The sequence below is a fragment of the Balaenoptera physalus genome (genome assembly GCF_965194825.1).
Source record: "Balaenoptera physalus genome assembly, chromosome: 12".
NCBI lineage: Eukaryota > Metazoa > Chordata > Mammalia > Artiodactyla > Balaenopteridae > Balaenoptera > Balaenoptera physalus.
The window spans coordinates 29,983,329-30,006,790 of record NC_138897.1 but is presented as its reverse complement, the minus strand read 5'-3'; the positions used below and the strand labels follow the sequence as shown (position 1 = coordinate 30,006,790).

General features: G+C 38.3%; 1 long non-coding RNA gene across 1 annotated transcript in view; it reads right to left on the bottom strand.

Moving 5' to 3' along the window:
• The window catches only part of LOC309639063, a 128,739-nt gene that overhangs the window by 41,259 nt on the left and 64,018 nt on the right, over positions 1-23,462 (bottom strand). Inside the window, exon 4 of the long non-coding RNA XR_014251441.1 lies at positions 14,827-15,051. This is a non-coding gene — a long non-coding RNA (uncharacterized lncRNA). The remainder of the gene's footprint in view (positions 1-14,826; positions 15,052-23,462) is intronic.

Sequence of the window (23,462 nt, the reverse complement as noted above, 5' to 3'; positions counted from 1 at the left end):
TTGTTAGGACAGAGTGAGTGACAACTTCCAAATTCCTTACCTGTTGGACCAGATACCAGAGTTCTGTCTCTATGGATTTTAGAATCAAGATGTCAAGTTCAAAAAGTTTTAAAAAATGTTAAAATGTTGACTGACATTGCATTGAACTTACAGGAAACTTATATTGATATCTTTATAATATTTAGTTTTTGGATCCATGAAAATTTCATTTATTTACATTGTCTTTAATTTTCTCTCATAAATGTTTTCTAGACTTCTGTATGTAATTTTTGAACTATTTTATTAGATTTATTCTTAATTTGTTGATTTTTTGGTGCCAGTATAAAGAAAAAAATATTAATTTTGTCATTTTTTTTCTGTGTACTTATTGCTAGTACATAGGAATACAATTTTTTGTACATTAATCTTATATAATACAAATTTACAAACTCAGCTATAATACTTTTATCTGTAGCTTCTTTGAGACTTTCTGTAGACACAGTTATGGCATCTGTGAATAATGACAATTTATTTCTTTATGTTCATACCTTATTTTTATTTTTATCCTATCTTAATACATTGACTAGAACCTCAGTGCAACATTGAATAGAAGTGAAAATAATAGACTTCTTTGTTGCCTCTTCAATTTCAGAAAAATATTTTTATATATATTCCACCATTAATGTGATGCTTTCTGTGGGAATTTTGTAGATATCTTTTATCATATTAACAGTGTTCCTTCCTAATATGATATTATATTTTTAATCTGAATGTTTGTTAATTTTTTTTCAAATATCTTTGTTGTACCTATTGAGGTGATCATGTGTTTTCCCCCTTTAATCTAGGAAGGTGTAATACATTGATTGATTTTTCTTATATTAACCAATTTTTGAATTCCTAGAATTAAACACAACCTGTTTGTGATATATTTTTTAATATATAATTGGATTTTATTTCTAATGTTTTATTTAGGATTTTAAAATCTATGTCCATGAAGAGATTGTTCTTTTAATTTTCTTTTGATATACCCTTGAAGCTTATTCCAGTTTTATTAAAAGAGAGAGAGAGAGAATATTTTTTTATTTTATTTTACTGAAACATTTTAAGTAATATTGATATTATTCATTTCTTATATCCTTGGAATAATAAAATGATTATTTCTTTATCGATGAATTTTCTTTAAAATATATGTTTAGATTTTGGTTTTCCTCTTGTGTAATATTTATTCTTTTGCTTCCCTCCCACTCATGGATATTTTTATTTCATCTAAATGTTCATATTTATTGCTATAAAGTTTATGATAATTTCCTATTATCATTTAAAAATATTATAATCTATAATAATGTTACCATTTTTGTTAATAATATTTGTGTTTTCTCTCTTTTTTAATATTAGTCTCCCAAGAAATTCATCACTTTAACCTTTTAAATAAACCAAATTTTGAGTTTCTTATTGCCAATATATTTTTTATATTAATTTATTTATCAATTTTATTATTTCTTTCGTTTAAATGTAATTAGTCTTCATATGAATCCTTAGCTCACTGATTTTCACCCATTTTTCTTTCCTAGTATATGCATTTCAGACTATAAACTTCTCTCTAGTCACAGCTTTAGTGATAACCCACAGGATATATTCATTCATTTAAATAAATTTTCCAATTTTCATCTTTTTAAAATTTAACATATAAGTTATTTTATAGTGTATTGCTTGGTTTCCAAATTTGGAGGGTTTTATAATTAAAGTTTTAGATTTTTTTTGTTTGTTTATTTCTAGATTAAAATCTCTGTCATCAAAGTACATATTCTTTGTGATTTTTAACCTACTGGTATTTGTTGAGATTTGCTTTATGGCCAATATATATCATCATGTATTTAAACATATTCTACATGTATTCTGAAACTGTAGAGTACAGAATTCTGTATATTTCAGACAGACAATTGGGTGATTTCACTGGGATAAGAACTTGGAGCCAGAATTTGCTGGTTTTAGTAAAAAATGTAAAACCAGAAATAAGAGGAAAAGCCCACAGCCCAAGGAATTTTAAATCATAGATCTGTGAATAAAATGAGGATACTTTGAAGGGTGACACATTTATTGGTGAAATAGAAAAACAAAGTGCTCGCCCACAAAAGAAAACTTGCTTCTCTCAGCTTCTCTTTTATATGGAACAGGAAAAAAGAAAGTTAGGAAAACATTTCTCTCACACGAGTTTTGGAATGAATTTCACAATCAAAATTCACTAAATCCATGAGGAACCATTCCACTATACATTAGGGTCAGCAGAAATAAGAACATATTAATCAGATCTGCAAAGACTACAAGTATTAAAATTATCATAGTAATAATATAAAATAAGTATGTTTAAAAGTTAAAGAAATAAGAGGGAAAAAGTTTTCTTGAATCAGAGACTTTTTAAATTGACAAGACATATTGGCAAAGGACCAAACAGATTTTCTAGAAATTATAAACATGACAACTGAAATCTAAAAGTCAGTGGAAGTTTAAAGCATCAGATTAGGCACAGATGAAGAAGTATTTAGTGAACTAAAATAGATCTGAAGGAATTGCCAGTTAAAGAAAAGGAATATATAAAACAGACATTGAGAGAAGATGAACAGAATGAAGAGGTCCAGCATGCATCCAATTGTATTTCTAGATAAAGAGAGTAATGGGGAGGTAATGTTTGGAGAAATATTACCTGAGAAATTTCCATAACTATTTAAAGGCACTTAATATTATTAGACTCAGAAAATATAATGAACCCCTGGCAAGATAAATGGATATAAATATATGTCATGGTAAAATTGCAGAACATCAAATTAGCTATAATGTTATAATAATTAAGATAGTGTGGACAGGAGACACAAGATGGCACAGTAGAAAGATATGAGCTAACCTCTTCTTATGGAATTAATTAATTAACAATTAACTGCTGAACAACCATTGACAAAAAAAATGCTGGAACCTACTAAAAAATATACCCTACATCCAAAGACAAAGAAGAAGCCAGAACAAGATGGTAGGAAGGGCACAACTGTGATAAAATCAAATCCCATACATGCCAGGTGAGTTACCCACAAACTGGTAAATAATTATACCACAGAAGTTCTCTCACAAGGGTGAAATTCTGAGACCCTCGTCAGGCTCCCCAGCCTGAGTGTCTGGCTATGGGAGAAGGAGCCCTCAGAGAATCTGGCTTTGAATGCCAGTGTGGTTTGATTTCAGGAATTACACAGGACTGGGGAAAACAGAAACTCCACTCTTGTAGGGCACACACAGGGTACTGTGTGCACCAGGACACAGAAAAAAAAGCAGTGACCTCATAAGAGATGGGGCCAGACTTATCTGCTAGTATTGGAGGGTCTCCTGCAGAGGTGGGGGGCAACTCTGGCTCTCTGTGGGGACAAGGACACTGGTGGCAGTAGTTCTGGCAAGTACTCACTGGTATGAGCCTTCTTGGAAGCCACCATTTCTCACCAAGACCTGGCCCCACCCAACAGCCTATAGGCTCCAGTGCTGAGATACCTCAGGCCAAACAAGCAACAGGGTGGAGATGCAGCCCTAATCATCAGCAGACAGGCTACTTAAAGTCTTCCTGAGCACAAAACTGCCTGGTAAACACTTCCCTGACACCACCCTGCCCACCAGAGGGACAAGACCCAGATCCTCCTATTAGTCCGTAAGTACAAGTTCTTCCCCCCAGGAAGTCTGCACAAAGCTCTTAGCCTCATCCACTGGGGGCAGACAACAGAAGCAAGAAGAACTATAATCCTGCAGCCTGCATTATGGAAACCACAGTAACAGAAAGTTAAACAATATGAGACAGCAGAGGAATATGTCTCAGATGAAAGAACAAGATAAAAGCCCAGAATAAGAACTAAGAGAAGGGGAGATAAAAATGTTCCCAAAAAAGAATTCAGAGTAATGATATCAAAGATGATCAAAGATCTCCAAAAAAGAATGGAGGCAGAGATGCAGAAGATACAAGAAATGTTCAACAAAACCTAGAAAAGCTAAAGAACAAACAAACAAAGATGAACAACACAATAACTGAAATGATAAATACACTAGAAGAAATCAATAGTAGAATAACTGAGGCAGAAGAACGGATAAGTGAGCTGGAAGACAGAATGGTGGAAATCACTGCCACAGAACAGAATAAAGCAAAAATAATTAAAAGAAATGAGGACAGTCTAAGAGATCTCTGATACAACATTGCATGCAAAAACATTCACATTATAAAGGTCCCAGAGAGAGAAGAGACAGACTAAGGACCTGAGAAAATATTGGAAGAGGCAGTAACTGAAACTTTCCTAACATGAAAAGGAAACAGTCACCCAGGTCCAGGAAGTGCAGAGAGTCCCATACAGGATAAACTTAAGGAGGAACACACCAAGACTCATAGTAATCAAATTGAAAAAAAAATAATAAAGACAAAGAAAAAATATTAAAAACAAGGGAAAAGCAACAAATAATGTACAAGGGAACTTCCATAGGGTTACCAGCTAATTTCTCAGTAGAAACTCTGCAGATCAGAAGGGAATGGCACAATGTACTTAAAGTGATGAAAGGAAAGAATCTACAACCAAGAATACTCTACCCAGCAAGGCTCTCATTCAGATTTGACAGGGAAATCAAAAGCTTTACAGATTGGAAAAGCTAAGAGAATTCAGCACCACCAGAGCAGCTTTGCAACAAATGGTAAAAAAAAAATTTTTAAGCAGAAAAGAAAAGACCACTATGAGAAACGAGAAAATTACAAATAGAAAAGCTCACTGGTAAAGGCAAACATACAGTAAAGGTAGGAAATCATTGATATATATATAAGATATCAAAACCAGCAGTTGTAAGAAGGGGAGTGCACACATTGTGAGAAGGGGAGGGGTATTGGAAATGCATTTGAAATTAAAAGACCAGCAACTTAAAACAATATTGTTTATATATAGACTGCTATATCAAAATCTCATGGTAACCACAAACCAAAAATCTGCAATAGATACACAAACAAAAAAGAAAATCAATCCAAACACAACTGTAAATGTAGTCATCAAATCACAAGAGAAGAGAACAAGGAGGAAGGAAAGAAGAAACTCCTACAAAGACAAGTCCAAAACAATTTAAAAAATGGCAGTGATAATTACCTTAAATGTAAACAGATTAAATATGCCAACCAAAACACATAGACTGACTGAATGGTTACAAAAACAAAACCCATATCTATGCTATATACAAGAGACACACTTAAGATCTAGGGACACATAGAGACTAAAAGTGTGTGGATGGAAAAAGATATTCCATGCAAATGGAAATCAAAAGAAAGCTGGAGTAACAATACTCATTTCAGAAAAAAAACAGACTTTAAAATAAAGACTATTACAAGAGACAAGAAAGGACACTACAAAATGATTAAGGGATCAATCCAAGAAGACATAACAATTGTAAATATTTATGCACCCAACATAGGAGCACCTCAATATGTTAGGCAAATGCTAATGGCCATAAAAGGGGAAATCAACAGTAGCACAATAATACCTGGGGACCTCAATATCCCACTTACACCAATGGACATATAATCTAAATAGAAAATTAATAAGGAAACACAAGCCTTAAAAGTTAGACCAGATAGACTTAATTGATATCTTCAGGACATTCCATCTGAAAGCAGCAGAATACACTTTCTTCTCAAGTGCACACAGAACATCCTCCAGGATAGATCACATCCTGGGTCACAAATCAAGCTTTGGTAAATTTAAGAAAATTGAAATCATATCAAGCAACTTTTCCAACCACAACGCTATGAGATTAGAAAACAACTACAAGAAAACAAAACCTGTAAAAACACAAACACGTGGAGGGTAAGCAATATGCTACTAAACAATGAATAAATTACTGAAGAAATCAAAGAGTAAATCAAAAAATACCTAGAGACAAATGAAAATGAAAGCACAATGATCCAAAACCTATGGGGCACAGCAAAATCAGTTCTAAGAAGGAAGTTTATAGCAATGCAATCTTACCTCAGGAAACAAGGAAAATCTCAAATAAACAACCTAACTTTACACATAAAGCAACTAGAGAAAGAAGAACAAACAAAACCCAAAGTTAGTAAAAGGAAAGAAATTATAAAGATCAGAGGAGAAATAAATGAAATAGAGATGAAGAAAACAATACAAAGATCAATGAAACTAAAAGCTGGTTTTTTGAAAACATAAACAAAATTGATAGCCAGACTCATCAAGAAAAAGAGGGAGAGGGCTCAAATCAATAAAATTAGAAATGAGTTCTATTAAACATTTAGAGAAGAATTAACACTGATTTTTCTGAAACTCTTCCAAAAAATTGCAGAGGGTGAAGTACTTCCAAGCTCATTCTGTGAGGCCACCATCACCTTACTACCACAACCACACAACAATACCAACAGAAAAGAAAATTAGAGGCCCATATCACTGAGGAATATAGATGCAAAATTCCTCAACCAAATACTAGCAAACCAAATCCAACAATACATTAAAAGGATTATACAACTTGATCAAGTAGGATTTATCCCAGGGATACAAGGATTTTTCAGTATCCGCAAATTATTCAGTGTGATACACCACATCAACAAATTGAAGAATAAAAACCATATGTTCAGCTCAATAGATGCAGAAAAAGCCTTTGACAAAATTCAACACCCATTTATGATAAAAACTCTCCAGAAATTGGGCATAGAGGGAGCCTACCTCAACATAATAAAGGCCATATATGACAAACCTACAGCTATCATCAAACTCAATGCTGAAAACCTGAAAGCATTTCCTCTAAGATCAGGAACAAGACAAGGATGTCCAGGCTCACCACTTTTATTCAACAAAGTTTTGGAAGTCCTAGCCATGACAATCAAAGAAGAAAATGAAATAAAGGGAATCCAACTTGGAAAAGAAGTAAAGCTGTCACTGTTTGCAGATGACATGATTCTATATGTAGAAAATCTTAGTGATGCTACCAGAAAACTACTAGAGCTCATCAATTAAATCAGTAAAATTGCAGAATACAAAATAAATACACAGGAATCTGTTGCATTTCTATAAACTAACAACAAAAGATCAGAAAGAGAAATTAAAGAAACAATCCCATTTACCATTGCATCAAAAAGAATAAAATACCTAGGAATAAACCTACCTAAGGAGGCAAAACACCTGTACTCCAAAAACTATAAGACACTGATAAAAGAAATCAAAGATTACACAAACAGATGACAAGATATACCATGCTCCTGGATTGGAAGAATCAATATTGTCAAAATGACTATACTACCCAAGGCAATCTACAGATTCAACGCAATCCCTATCAATTTACCAATGGCATTTTTCACAGAACTAGAACAAAAAGTTAAAAATTTGTATGGAGACACAAAAGAACCTGAATAGCCAAAGAAATCCTGAGAAAGAAAAATGGAGCTGGGGAATCAGGCTCTCTGACTTCAGACTATACTATAAAGCTATATTCATCAAAACAGTATGGTACTGGCACAAACACAGAAATATAGATCAATGGAACTGGATAGAAAGGCCAGAAATAAACCCACGTACCGATGGCCACTTAATCTATGACAAAGGAGTCAAGACTATACAGTGGAGAAAAGACATTCTCTTCAATAAGTGGTGCTGGGATAACTGGACAGCTACATATAAAAGAATGAAATTAGAACATTCTCTAAGACCATACACAAAAATAAATTCAAGACAGATCAAATACCTAAAGGTAAGACCAGATAGTATAAAACTCCTAGAGAAACACTTAGGCAGAACACTATTTGACATTATTTGCAGCAAGATCTTTTCCTGTCCGTCTCCTAGAGAAATGGAAATAAAAACAAAAATAAACAAATGGAACCTACTTAAACTCAAAAGACTTTGCACAGCAAAGGAAACCATAAACAAACAAAAAGACAAACCATAGAATGGGAGAAAATATTTGAAAACAATGTGACTAACAAGGGATTAAGCTGCAAAATCTATAAACAGCTCATGTGGCCCAATGGAAAAAAAAACAAACAGGGACAGAGTCACGATGGTGGTGTGGGAAGATACCAATTTAACGTCTCCCCACAGCTAGGGTGCCTGCTGGCCACTGGTGGGGGACCCGGATGCCTAAGGAGAGAGGAGGGACCTCCAAGTGAACTGGTAGAATGTGGGGGGGACAGAGGAGGGAGGAGAAGTGGAGGCCAGGAAGGATCGGGGCCCCTGAGACTGGGGAGATCAGAAGAGGCTGGTGGAAGGGGCCCTCTGGGAGGAGCGGGAGAAGAGCAGAGGGCGATTGCCCCACCCACTCGGGCCCAGGGAGCTTGCTGAGCTTCCAGGCTGGTACCCTGCCCTCCAAGTCCCCTCTCACCCCAGCTGCATTGGTCCAAGGTGGCATAGGAAGAGACTGAGGGGAGTTCAGTAGAAACAGGTGGGAGGGGTCCTCTAGGAGGTGAGGGAGAGGAGTGGAGGGCAATTGCTCTGCCCACTCAGGCCCAGGGAGCCTGCTGAGATCCCAGGCTGATCCCCTGCCCTCCAAGACACCCCCCCAGAGGCCCTCCTTCCTATGCTCCCAGGACCAATGCATCTGGGGGCATTGGTCCTGGGGGCATAGGAAGGAGGCTGAGGGGAGAACAGGAGAGGCAGGTGGGAGGGGCCCTCCAGGACCAGAGGAGCAAGAGAGGAGAGGAGGTCATTTTCCCCACCCACTCGAGTCCAGGAAGCCTGTTTGGCTCCCAGGTGAGGTCCCCTGCCCTCTGAGACTGTTGGTTGGGGGAACACCTGGGCCTCATCTGTTCCTTGAGCCTAAGCCCCACCCCTCACAGTCCCCAGGGCCTTTTCCAGCCCTGTGGGTCTTAAGCAAAGGCACTACCCATGGCCCAATCTTTGCCTTTGCTTAGGCCTCACCCTCAACAGCCAAGACATTTTCCCCCTTTTTATTATTTTTTTCTTTTTCTCATTTCTCACCTCTTCTTTTATAATATTGTGGTACAGTTGTGTATTGTGGTTGTTGATTCATCTACATTTTTATTTTTATATTCTTTCTAACACACCTGTTAGTTTCCTAGTCTAATTTTATTTTTTACTTTGTTATTATTCCCTCTTTTTTATTTTTTGCCACCCCAAACACCTTCTGGGACTTTGGTCCACAAGCCGGGGGTTGGGCCAAAGCTCCTGCAGTGGGAGCTCCGTGTTGGAACCACTGGACTAACAGAGAACCTCAGACCCCAGGGCATATTCATGAGACTGAAGTCTCACAGAGGTCCTCTTCTCATCACCAAGACCCAGCTCTACCCAACAGCCTACAAACGCCAGTGTTGGAAGCCTCAGGCCAAACAGCCAGTAAGACAGGAATACAATCCCACTCATTAAAAAAAAAAAAAAAATGAGATGTCAATAAAATATGTCACAGATGAAGGAACAAGGTAAACACCCACAGGACCAAATACATGAAGAAGAAATAAGCAATCTACCTGAAAAAGAATTCAGAGTAATGATAGTAAAGATGATCCAGAATCTTGGAAATAGAATGGAGGCACAGATTGAGAAAATACAAGAAATGTTTAACAAAGATCTAGAAGAACTAAAAACAAGCAAACAGAGATGAACAACACAAAAACTGAAATGAAAATACAGTAGAAGGAAACAATAACAGAATAACTGAGGCAGAAGAATGAATAAGTGAACTAGAAGACAAAAGGGTGGAAATAACTGCCGAGGAGAAGAATAAAGAAAAAAGAATGAAAATAATTGAAGACAATATCAGAGACATCTGGGACAACACTAAATGCACCAACATTCGAATTATAGGGGTCCCAGAAGAAGAAGATAAAAAGAATGGGTCTGAGAAAATATTTGAAGAGATTATAGTTGAAAACTTCCCTAACATGAGAAAGGAAATAGTGACCCAAGTCCAGGAATCACAGAATCCCATACAGGAAAAACCCTAGGAAAAACACAAGACACATATTAAACAAGCTAACAAAAGTTAATTTCAAAGAAAAAAATTAAAAGCAGCAAGAGAAAAACAAAAACTAACTTACTAAAGAGTCCCCAAAAGGTTATCAGCTGATTTTTCAGCAGAAATTTTGCAGGCCAGAAGGGAGTAGCAGGATATACTTGAAGTGATGAAGGAGAAAAATATACAACCAAGATTACTCTACCCAGCAAGTATCTCACTCAGATTCAATGGAGAAATCAAAAGCTTTTCAAACAAGCAAAAGTTAAGAGAATTCAGCACCACCAAACCAGCTCTACAACAAATGCTAAAGAAACTTCTCTAAGCAAGAAACACAAGAGGAGAAAAAGACCTACAAAAACAAACCCAAAACAATTAAGAAAATGGTAATAGGACCATACATATCGATAATAACCTTGAGTGTAAATGGATTAATTGCCCTAACCAAAAGACACAGACTGGCTTAATGGATACACAAGCAAGACCCATATATATGCTGTCTACAAGAGACCCACATCAGACCTAGGGATACATTCAGACTGAAGGTGAAGGGATGGATAAAGATATTCCATGCAAATGGAAATCAAAAGAACGCTGGAGTAGCAACACTCGTTTCCGATAAAATAGATTTAAAATAAGATTGTTACAAGAGAAAAGGAGGGACACTACATAATGATCAAAGGATCAATCCAAGAAGAAGATATAACAATTTTAAATATTTATGCACCCAACATAGGAGCACCTCAATACATAAGGCAAATACTAACAACCATGAAAGGAGAAATCAACAGTAACACAATAATAGTAGGGGACTTAACACACCACTTACACCAATCGACAGATCATCCAAGCAGAAAATACATAAGGAAACAAGCTTTAAATGACACAATAAGGGGAGAGAGGAGAAGATGGTGGAAGAGTAAGATGCGGAGATCACCTTCCTCCCCACAGATACATCAGAAATATATCTACACGTGGAACTGCTCCTATAGAACACCCACTGAACGTTGGCAGAAGACATCAGACCTCCCAAAAGGCAAGAAACTCCCCACGTAACTGGGGAGGGCAAAAGAAAAAAGAAACAACAGAGACAAAAGAATAGGGATGGGACGTGCACCAGTGACAGGGAGCTGTGAAGGAGGAAAGGTTTCCACACACTAGGAAGGCCCTTTGAGGGTAGAGACTGCGGGTGGCGGAGGGGGGAAGATTCGGAGACATGGAGGAGAGTGCAGCAACAGGGGTGCAGAGGGCAAAGTGGAGAAATTCCTGCACAGAGGATCAGTGTTGACCAGCACTCACCAGCCCGAGAGGTTTGTCTGCTCACACGCCGGGGCGGGCTGGGGCTGGGAGCTGAGGCTCGGGCTTCGGTCGGATTGCAGGGAGAGGTCTAGGGTTGGGGGCGTGAACACAGCCTGAAGGGGTTAGAGCACCACGGCTAGCAGGGAGGGAGTCCGGGAAAAGGTCTGGAGCTGCCGAACAGACAAGAGACTTTTTCTTGCCTCTTTGTTTCCTGGTGTTCGAGGAGAGGGGATTCAGAGCCCCTCCTAAAAGAGCTCCAGAGATGGACGCAAGCCGCGGCTATCAGCGCGGACCCCAGAGACGGGCATGAAATGCTAAGACTGCTGCTGCCACCACCAAGAAGCCTGTGTGCAAGCACAGGTCACTATCCACACCGCCCTTCCCAGGAGCCTGAGCAGCCCGCCACTGCCAGGGTCCCGTGATCCAGCGACAACCCTGGGAAAATGCACGGCGCTCCTCAGGCTGCTGCAACGTCAAGCTGGACTCTCCTGCCACAGGCTCGCCCCACATCCGTACCCCTCCCTCCACCCAGACTGAGTGAGCAGGAGCCCCCGAAGCAGCTGCTCTTTTAACCCCGTCCTGTCTGAGCAAAGAAAAGACACCCTCAGGCGACCTACAGGCAGAGGCAGGTCCAAAGACAAAGCTGAAACCCGGAAGCCGTGCGAACAAAGAAGAGGAAGGGAAATTTCTCAAAGCAGCCTCAGAAGCAGCGGATTAAAGCTCCACAAACAACTTGATGTACCTGCATCTGTGGAATACCTGAATAGACAACGAATCATCCCAAATTGAGGAGGTGGACTTTGGGAGCAAGATATATTATTTTTTCCCCTTTTCCTCTTTTTGTGAGTGTGTAAGTGTATGCTATAGTGTGAGATTTTGTCTGTAGAGCTTTGCTTTCACCATTTGTCCTAGGGTTCTGACCATCTGTTTTCTTTTTTGTGTTTTTACTTTAAAATAGTTTTCGTTTTTTCTAATAATTAATTTTTATTTTAATAACTTTATTTTATTTTATCCTCTTTCCTTTTTTCTTTCTATTTTTTCCCCCTTTTATTTTGAGCTGTGTGGATGAAAGGCTCTTGGTGCTCCAGCCAGGCATCAGGGCTGTGCCTCTGAGGTGGGAGAGACAAAGTCAGGACGCTGGGCCACAAGAGACCTCCCAGTTTCACATAATACAAAATGGTGAAAATCTCCCAGAGATCTCCATCTCAACACCAAGACCCAGCATCACTCAACGACCAGCAAGCTACAGTGCTGGACACCCTATGCCAAACAACTAGCAAGACAGGAACACAGCCCCATCCAATAGCAGAGAGGTTGCCTAAAATCATAATAAGGCCACAGACACCCCAAAACACACCACCAGACGTGGACTTGCCCACCAGAAGGACAAGATCCAACCTCATCCACCAGAACACAGGCATTGGTCCCCTCCACCAGGAAGCCTACACAACCCACTGAACCAAGCTTAGCCACTGGGGACAGATACCAAAAACAAGAGGAACTACGAACCTGCAGTCTGTGAAAAGGAGACCCCAAACACAGTAAAATAAGCAAAATGAGAAGACAGAAAAAAACACAGCAGATGAAGGAGCAAGGTAAAAACCCACCAGACCTAACAAATGAAGAGGAAATAGGCAGTCTACCTGAGAAAGAATTCAGAATAATGATAGTAAAAATGATCCAAAATCATGGAAATAGAATAGACAAAATGCCAAAAACTTTTAACAAGGACCTAGAAGAACTAAAGAGGAACCAAGCAATGATGAAAAACACAATAAATGAACTTAAAAATACTCTAGATGGGATCAATAGCAGAATAACTGAGGCAGAAGAAAGGATAAGTTACCTGGAAGATAACATGGTGGAAATAACTACTGCAGAGCAGAATAAAGAAAAAAGAATGAAAAGAACTGATGACAGTCTCAGAGACCTCTGGGACAACATTAAACGCACCGACATTTGAATAATAGGGGTCCCAGAAGAAGAAGAGAAAAAGAAAGGGACTGCGAATATTTAAAGAGATTATTGTTGAAAACTTCCCTAATATGGGAAAGGAAATAGTTAATCAAGTCCTGGAAGCACAGAGAGTCCCATATAGGATAAATCAAAGGAGAAACACGCCAAGACACATATTAATCAAACTATCCAAAATTAAATATAAAGAAAACATGTTAAAAGCAAAAAGGGAAAAAAGGCAAATGACACACAAGGGAATCCCCATAAGGGTAACAGCTGATCTTTCAGCAGAAACTCTGCAAGCCAGAAGGGAGTGGCAGGACATATTTAAAGTGATGAAGGAGAAAACCCTACAACCAAGATTACTCTACCCAGCAAGGATCTCATTCAGATGTGATGGAGAAATTAAAACCTTTACAGAGAAGCAAAAGCTGAGAGAGTTCAGCACCACCAAACCAGCTTTACAACAAATGCTAAAGGAACTTCTCTAGGCAAGAAACATAAGAGAAGGAAAACACCTACAATAACAAACCCAAAACATTTAAGAAAATGGGAATAGGAACATACATATCAATAATTACCTTAAATGTAAATGGATTAAATGCTCCCATCAAAAGACACAGACTGGTTGAATGGATAGAAAAACAAGACCTGCATATATGTTGTCTACAAGAGACCCACTACAGACCTAGAGACACATACAGACTGAAAGTGAGGGGATGGAAAAAGATATTCCGTGCAAATGGAAATCAAAAGAAAGCTGGAGTAGCAATTCTCATATCAGACAAAACAGACTTTAAAACAAAGACTATTCTAAGAGACAAAGAAGGAAGAGAGAAGATGGCGGAAGAGTAAAACGTGGAGATCACCTTCCTTCCCACAGATACAGTAGAAATACATCTACACGTGGAACTGCTCCTACAGAACACCCACTGAACGCTGGCAGAAAACGTCAGACCTCCCAAAAGGCAAGAAACTCCCCCTGTACTTGGGTAGGGCAAAAAAAAAAGAAATAACAGAGACAAAAGAATAGGGACGGGACCTGCACCAGTGGGAGGGAGCCGTGAAGGAGGAAAGATTTCCCCGCACCAGGAAACCCCTTCGTGGGCAGAGACTGCGGGTGGCAGAGAGGGGAAGCGTCGGAGCCATGGAGGAGAGCACAGCCACAGGGGTGTGGAGGGCAAAGCGGAGAGATTCCCACACAGAGGCTCGGCTCCGAGCAACATTCACCAGCCCAAGAGGCGCGTCTGATCACCCGCCGGGGTGGGCAGGTCTGGGAGCTGAGGCTCGGGCTTCGGTCGAATCGCAGGGAGAGGACTGGGGTTGGCGGCGTGAACACAGCCTGAAGGGGTTAGCGCACCACAGCTAGCCGGGAGGGAGTCCGGGAAAAAGTCTGCAGCTGCCGAAGAGGCAAGAGACTTTTTCTTGCCTCTTTGTTTCACGGCGCGCAAGGAGAGGGGATTCAGAGCGCCGCCTAAATGAAATCCAGAGACGGGCGTGAGATGCTAAGGCTGCTGCTGCCACCCCCAAAAACCCTGTGTGCGAGCACAGGTCACTCTCCACACCACCCCTCCCAGGAGCCTGTGCAGCCCGCCACTGCCAGGGTCCCATTATCCTAGGACAACTTACCCGGAAGAACGCACTGCGCGCCTCACGCTGGTGCAACGTCACGCCGGCCTCTGCCGCCGCAAGCTCGCCCTGCCTCCTCTGTACCCCTCCCTTCCCGCGGCCTGAGTGAGCCAGAGCCCCCGAAGCAGCTGCTCCTTTAACCCCGTCCTATCTGGGCGGGGAACAGACGCCCTCAGGCGACCTACACGCAGAAGCCGGTCCAAATCCAAAGCTGAACCTCGGGAGCTGTGCGAACAAAGAAGAGAAAGGGAAATCTTTCCCAGCAGCCTCAGAAGCAGCGGATTAAAACTCCACAAACAACTTGATGTGCCTGCATCTGTTGAATACCTGAATAGACAATGAATCATCCCAAATTCAGGAGGTGGACTTTGGGAGCAGGATATATTAATTTCTCCCCTGTTCCTTTTTTTGTGTGTGTATATGTATATGCTTCTGGGTGAGATTTTGTCTGTATAGCTTTGCTTTATAATAGCTTTATTTTACTTCACTATATTATAGCCTCTTTCTTTCTTTCTTTCTATTTTTTCTCCATTTTACTCTGAGCCGTGTGGATGAAAGGCTCTTGGTGCTCAAGCCAGGCATCAGGGCCATGCCTCTTAGGTGGGAGAGCCAACTTCAGGACACTGGTCCACAAGAGACCTCCCAGCTCCACGTAACACCAAACGGCAAAAATCTCTCAGAGATCTCCACCTCAACATCAAGACCCAGGTTCACTCAATGACCAGCAAGCTACAGTGCTGGACACCCTATGCCAAACAACTAGCAAGACAGGAACACAGCCCCATCCATTAGCAGAGAGGCTGCCTAAAATCATAATAAGGCCACAGACACCCCAAAATACACCACTAGATGTGGACGTGCCCACCAGAAAGACAAGATCCAGCCTTATCCACCAGAACTGAGGCACTAGTTCCCTCCACCGGGAAGCCTACAAAACCCACTGAACCAACCTTAGCCACTGGGGACAGATACCAAAAACAACGGGAACTACGAACCAGCAGCCTGTGAAAAAGAGACCCCAAACACAGTAAGATAAGCAAAATGAGAAGACAAAAAAACACAAAGCAGATGAAGGAGCAGGGTCAAAACACACCAGACCTAACAAATGAAGACGAAATAGGCAGTCTACCTGAAAAAGAACTCAGAATAATCATAGTAAGGATGATCCAAAATCTTGGAAATAGAATAGACAAAATGCAAGAAACATTTAACAAGGACATAGAAGAACTAAAGAGGAACCAAGCAACGATGAAAAACCCAATAAATGAAATTAAAAATACTCTAGATGGGATCAATAGCAGAATAACTGAGGCAGAAGAAAGGATAAGTGACCTGGAAGATAAAATGGTGGAAATAACTACTGCAGAGAAGGATAAAGAAAAAAGAATGAAAAGAACTGAGGACAGTCTCAGAGACCTCTGGGACAACATTAAACGCACCAACATTCGAATTATAGGGGTGCCAGAAGAAGAAGAGAAAAAGAAAGGGACTGAGAAAATATTTGAAGAGATTATAGTTGAAAACTTCCCTAATATGGGAAAGGAAATAGTAAATCAAGTCCTGGAAGAACAGAGAGTCCCATACAGGATAAACCCAAGGAGAAACACGCCAAGACACATATTAATCAAACTGTCAAAAATTAAATATAAGGAAAACATATTAAAAGCAGCAAGGGAAAAACAACAAATAACACACAAGGGAATCCCCATAAGGTTAACATCTGATCTTTCAGCAGAAACTCTGCAAGCCAGAAGGGAGTGGCAGGATATACTTAAAGTGATGAAGGAGAAAACCTGCAACCAAGATTACTCTACCCAGCAAGGATCTCATTCAGAGGTGATGGAGAAATTAAAACCTTTACAGACAAGCAAAAGCTGAGAGAGTTCAGCACCACCAAACCAGCTTTACAACAAATGCTAAAGGAACTTCTCTAGGCAAGAAACATAAGAGAAGGAAAACACCTACAATAACAAACCCAAAACATTTAAGAAAATAGGATTAGGAACATACATATCGATAATTACCTTGAATGTAAATGGATTAAATGCTCCCACCAAAAGACACAGGCTGGCTGAATGGATACAAAAACAAGACCCATATATATGCTCTCTACAAGAGACCCACTTCGGACCTAGAGTCACATACAGACTGAAAGTGAGGGGATGGAAAAAGATATTCCATGCAAATGGAAATCAAAAGAAAGCTGGAGTAGCAATTCTCATATCAGACAAAATAGACTTTAAAATAAAGACTATTACAAGAGACAAAGAAGGACACTATATAATGATCAAGGGATCAATCCAAGAGGAAGGTATAACAATTGAAAATATTTATGCACCCAACATAGGAGCACCTCAATACATAAGGCAAATATTAACAGCCATATAAGGAGAAATCGACAGCAACACAATCATAGTAGGGGACTTTAACACCCCACTTTCACCAATGGACAGATCATCCAAAATGAAAATAAATAAGGAAACACAAGCTTTAAATGATACATTAAACAAGATGGACTTAATTGATATTTATAGGACATTCCACCCAAAAACAACAGAATACACATTTTTCTCAAGTGCTCATGGAACATTCTCCAGGATAGATCATATCTTGGGTCACAAATCAAGCCTTTGTAAATTTAAGACAATTGAAATCGTATCAAGTATCTTTTCTGACCACAACGCTATGAGACTAGATATGAATTACAGGAAAAGATCTGTAAAAAATACAAACACATGGAGGCTACACAATACACTACTTAATAACGAAGTGATCACTGAAGAAATCAAAGGGGAAATCAAAAAATACCTAGAAACAAATGACAATGGAGTCACGACAACCCAAAACCTATGGGATGCAGCAAAACAGTTCTAAGATGAAAGTTTATAGTAATACAATCCTACCTCAAGAAACAGGAAACATCTTGAATAAACAATATAACCTTGCACCTAAAGCAATTAGAGAAAGAAGAACAAAAAACCCCCAAAATTAGCAGCAGGAAAGAAATCATAAACATCAGATCAGAAATAAATGAAAAAGAAGTGAAGGAAACAATAGCAAAGATCAATAAAGCTAAAAGCTGGTCCTTTGAGAAGATAAACAAAATTGATAAACCATTAGCCAGACTAATCAAGAAAAAAACGGAGAAGATTCAAATCAATAGAATTAAAAATGAAAAAGGAGAAGTAATAACTGACACTGCAGAAATACAAACGATCATGAGAGATTACTACAAACAACTCTATGCCAATAAAATGGACAACCTGGAAGAAATGGACAGATTCTTAAAAATGCACAAACTGCCAAGACTGAACCACGAAGGAATGGAAAATATGAACAGACCAATCACAAGCACTGAAATTGAAACTGTGATTAAAAATCTTCCAACAAACAAAAGCCCAGGACCAGATGGCTTCATAGGCGAATTCTATCAAACATTTAGAGAAGAGCATAAACAAAATTGATAAACACTTAGCCAGCCTCATCAAGAAAAAAATGGAGAGGATGCAAATCAATAAAATTAGAAATGAAACAGGAGAAATCACAACTGACACAGCAGAAATACAAAGGATTATAAGAGACTACTACAAACTGTATGCCAATAAAATGGACAACCACGATGAAATGGACAAATTCTTGGAAAGGTACAGTTTTTGAAGACTGAACCAGGAAGAATTAGAAAATATAAACAGACCTATCACAGGTAATGAAATTGAAACTGTAATTTAAAATTTCCCAACAAAAAAAGTCCAGGACCAGATGGCTTCACAGGGGAATTCTATCAAACATACAGAGAAGAGCTAACAGCAATCCTTCTCAAACTCTTCCAAAAAATTGCAGAGGGAAAAACACTCCCTAATTCATTCAATGAAGCCACCATCACCCTGATACTAAGACCAGAAAAAGATTTCACAAAAAAAGAATATTATAGACCAATATCACTGACGAATATAGATGCAAAAATCCTGAACAAAATACTAGTAAAGAGAATCCAACAACACATTAAAAGGATCATACACCATGATCAAGTGAGATTTATCCCAGGTATGCAAGAATTCTTCAATATATGCAAATCAATCAATGTGATACACCACATAAAAAAATTAAGTAACAAAACCATATGATCATCTCAACAGATGCAGAAAAATGCTTTGACAAAATTCAACACCTGTTTATGATAAAAACTCTCCAGAAAATGGGCATAGAGGGAACCTACCTCAACATAATAAAGGACATATATAACAAACCCACAGTAAGCATCACACTCAATGGTGAAAAACTGAAAGCATTCCCACTAAGATCAGGAGCAAGACAAGGATGTCCACTCTCGCCACTATTATTCAACATAGTTTTGGAAGTCCTAGCCATGGCAATCAGAGAAGAAAAAGAAATAAAAGGAATACAAATTGGAAATGAAGCAGTAAAACTGTTACTGTTTGTGGATGACATGATACTATACATAGAAAATCCTAAGGATGCCACCAGAAAACCACTAGAACTAATCAATGAATTTGGTAAAGTTGCAGGATACAAAAAATGCACAGAAATCTCTGGTATTCCAATACACCAACAATGAAAAATCAGAAAGAGAAATTAAGGAAACAATCCCATTTACCATTGCAACAAAAAGAATAAAATACCTAGGAATAAACCTAACTAAGGAGGTGGAAGACGTGTACTCAGCAAACTATAAAACACTGATGAAAGAAATCAAAGATGACATAAACAGATGGAGAAATATACCATGTTCTTGGATTGGAAGAATCAATATTGTGAAAATGAGTATACTATCCAAAGCAATCTACAGATTTAGTACAATCTCTATCAAACTACCTGTGGCATTCTTCACAGAATTAGAACAAAACATTTTACAATTCGTATAGAAACACAAAAGAACCCGAATAGGCAAAGCAATCTTGAGAAAGAAAAACGGAGCTGGAGGAATCAGGCTCCCCAATTTCAAACTATACTACAAAGCTACAGTAATCAAGACAGTATGGTGCTGGCACAAAAACAGAAATATAGATTAGTGATACAGGATAGAATGCCCAGAGATAAACCCACACACATATGGTCACCTAATTTATGACAAGGGGGGCAAGAACATATAATGGAGAAAGGACAGCCTCTTCAATAAGTGGTGCTGGGAAAACTCAACAGCTACATGTAAAAGAATGAAATTAGAACACTACTTAACACCATACACAAAAATAAAACTCAAAATGGATTAAAGATCTAAATGTAAGACCAGACACTATAAAACTCTTAGAGGAAAACATAGAAAAAACACTCTTTTACATAAACCACAGCAGATCTTTTATGACCCACCTCCTAGAGTAATGAAAATAAAAACACAAATAAACAAATGGGACTTAATTAAACTTAAAAGCTTTTGCCCAGCAAAGGAAACCATAAACATGACAAAAAGACAACCCTCAGAATAGGAGAAAATATTTACAAATGAAACAACTGACAAAGGAATAATATCCAAAATATACAAACAGCTCATGGAGTTCAATATTAAAAAGACAAATAATCCAATTATAAAATGGGCAGAAGACCTAAATAGACATTTCACCAAGGAAGACATACAGATGGTCAAGAAGCACATAAAAAGATGCTCAACATCATTAATTATTAGAGAAATTCATATCAAAACTACAATGTGGTAGCCAACCAGTCAGAATGGCTATTATCAAAAAATCTAGAGAAAATAAATGCTGGAAAGGGTGTGGTGAAAACGGAACCCTCCTGCACTGTTGGTGGGAATGTAAATTGATACAACCACTATGGAAAATAGTGTGGAGGTTCCTTAAAAAACTAAAAATAGAACTACCATATGACCCAGCAATCCTACTACTGGGCATATACCTTGAGAAAACCATAATTCAAAAAGAGACATATACCACAATGTTCATTGCAGCACTATTTACAATAAGCAGGCCATGGAACCAACTTAAGTGCCTATTGATAGATGAATGGATAAAGAAGATGTGGCACATATATACAATGGAATATTACTCAGCCATAAAATGAAACGAAATTGAGTTATTTTTAGTCATGTGGATGGACCTAGAGTCTGTCATACAGACTGAAGTAAGTCAAAAAGAGAAAAACAAATACCATATTCTAACACACACATATGGAATCGAAAAAAAAAAAAAGAAAAGGTACTGATGAACCTAGTTGCAGGACAGGAATAAAGATGTAGACATAGAGAATGGACTTAAGTACACGGGGTGGGAGGGGGAAGCTGGGGTGAAGTGAGAGTAGTATCGACACATATACACTACCAAATGAAAAATAATTAGCTAGTGTGAAGCAGCATCATAGCACAGGGAGATCAGCTTGATGCTTTGTGATGATCTAGAAGAGTGAGATAGGGAGGATGGAAGGAAGGCCTTAGAGGGAGGGGGTATGGGGCATATGTATGCATGTGGCTAATTCACTTTGGTGTACAACAGAAACTAACACAGTATTGTGAAGTAATTATGCTCCAATAAAGATCTATTAAAAAAAAAAGCCCATTCAAAAAATGTACAGAAAACCTAAAGAGACATTTCTCCAAAGAAGATATACAGATGGCCAAGAAGCACAAGAAAAGATGTTCAACATCGCTAATTGTTAGAGAATTGCAAATCAAAACTACAGTGAGATATCACCTCACACCAGTCAGAATGGCCATCATCAAAAAGTCTACAAACAATAAATGCTGGAGACGGTGTAGAGAAAGGGAACCCTCCAACACTGTTGGTGGGAATGTAAATTGGTACAGCCACTATGGAGAACAGTATGGAGGTTCCTTAAAAAACTAAAAATAGCACTACCATATGATCCAGCAATCTCACTCCTGGGCAAATATCCAGAGAAAAACATGGTTCAAAAGGATACATGCACCCCACTGTTCATCACGGTGCTGTTTACAATACCGAAGACGTGGAAACAACCTAAATGTCCTTCAACAGATGAATGGATAAAGAAGATGTGGTACATATATACAGTGGAATAGTACTCAGCCTTAAAAAATCTCCAGGATGGACCTGGAGATTATCATACTAAGTGAAGTAAATCAGCAGGGGAAAACAAATATATGATATCACTTATATTTGGAATCTTAAAAAAATGATACAAATGAACTTATTTACAAAACAGAAACAGACTCCCTGGCTAAGAGAACAAACTTATGGTTACCAGTGGGGAAGGATTAGGGGAAGGGATAGATTGGGAGTTTGGGATTGACATGTACACACTGCTATATTTAAAATAGATAACCAACAAGGAACTACTGTATAGCCCAGGGAACACTGCTCAATATTCTGTAATAACCTAAATAGGGAAATAATTTGAAAAAGAATAGATACATATATATGTATAGCTGAATCATTTTGCTATACACCTGAAGCTAACACAACATTGTTAATCAACTATACTCCAATATAAAATAAAAATTTAAAAAATGATACTGAAGAAAATATTCATGTCAGTGTAATCAAGATCATGTTTAATTGAGTAAATCTTATAAATCTATTAGTCAATGACAATGAATTTTAAAATACACTTAGGTGAGTATGTACACATTGATGTAAAATAAATTAGCACTATTGGTTTTGAAAAAAATAGTGTGGTTTTGTCACCGGGATAGACAAATGGACAAGTAAAATAGGATTAAGGGATCAGAAGTACATCTACCCATATAGGGAAACTTTATAAATGGCAGAACTACTATAAAGCAATAAAATAGAAGCAAATGTTCTAGTAGAAAAATAGGCAAAGGTGTAGTTATTGCATGAATAATTATTTTACAAAAGAAGGAAAATTAATAACTAGCAAATATAAAAAGCAAAAAAATACCATTTCAACCTTAGTAATTATCAGAGAAATAACCCATTTAATATCCTTGGTAAAAATGGAGAGCAAGAGGACTATTAGACATAGCTGAGAGTTTAAATTTGTACAATTTGGGAAACAATTTGTCATTACCCACCCAATTTAACATACTCATATACTATGATGTGTGTAGCCATACAGACTGGTATGTCCAGTTTACCTTTATTTTCTTAAAGTAATCATTAATAATACTAGTCCCTAGTCCAATATCTTCTAATAACATGTCCAATTTAGAAGTTTAATTTTGATGTTTAATTATTCAGAAAAGTGCCAGTTTGTTTCCACATATAATCCTATTACATGGAACTGAATGGACACCTTTGATTATATCTTCATCTGTTGAACTAAAGAACCATTGGTTGTTCACTTTGAAGAGCCTTTTGTGATTAGTCAGGGAAATACCCCTTCTTAGTGATAGCAAATTAAATCCTAGGGGAAGGATGTGACTATTTCCATATGCTACAACCAGTAAACCACACAGCTGAAAATGGACACAAGACCCCTTGCCTCCAAGTCAAGCCAGTGGACCATTCATATAAAGGGCTTTCAAAGAGTTTGTTCATGCAGTTGCTCCAGATAAAATAAATACATATGTAACTTATAACTTCCAAGTAAAATAACCCTATGCATGATGCTCTTGAGATGTGGATGACTGGATGGTAAATCATTGTTAGGAAACAGGGAAGCCAGACATAATTGCTAGTTATGAGTCAGTGATAAACAATGTTGGACAAATGTACTAAGCATGA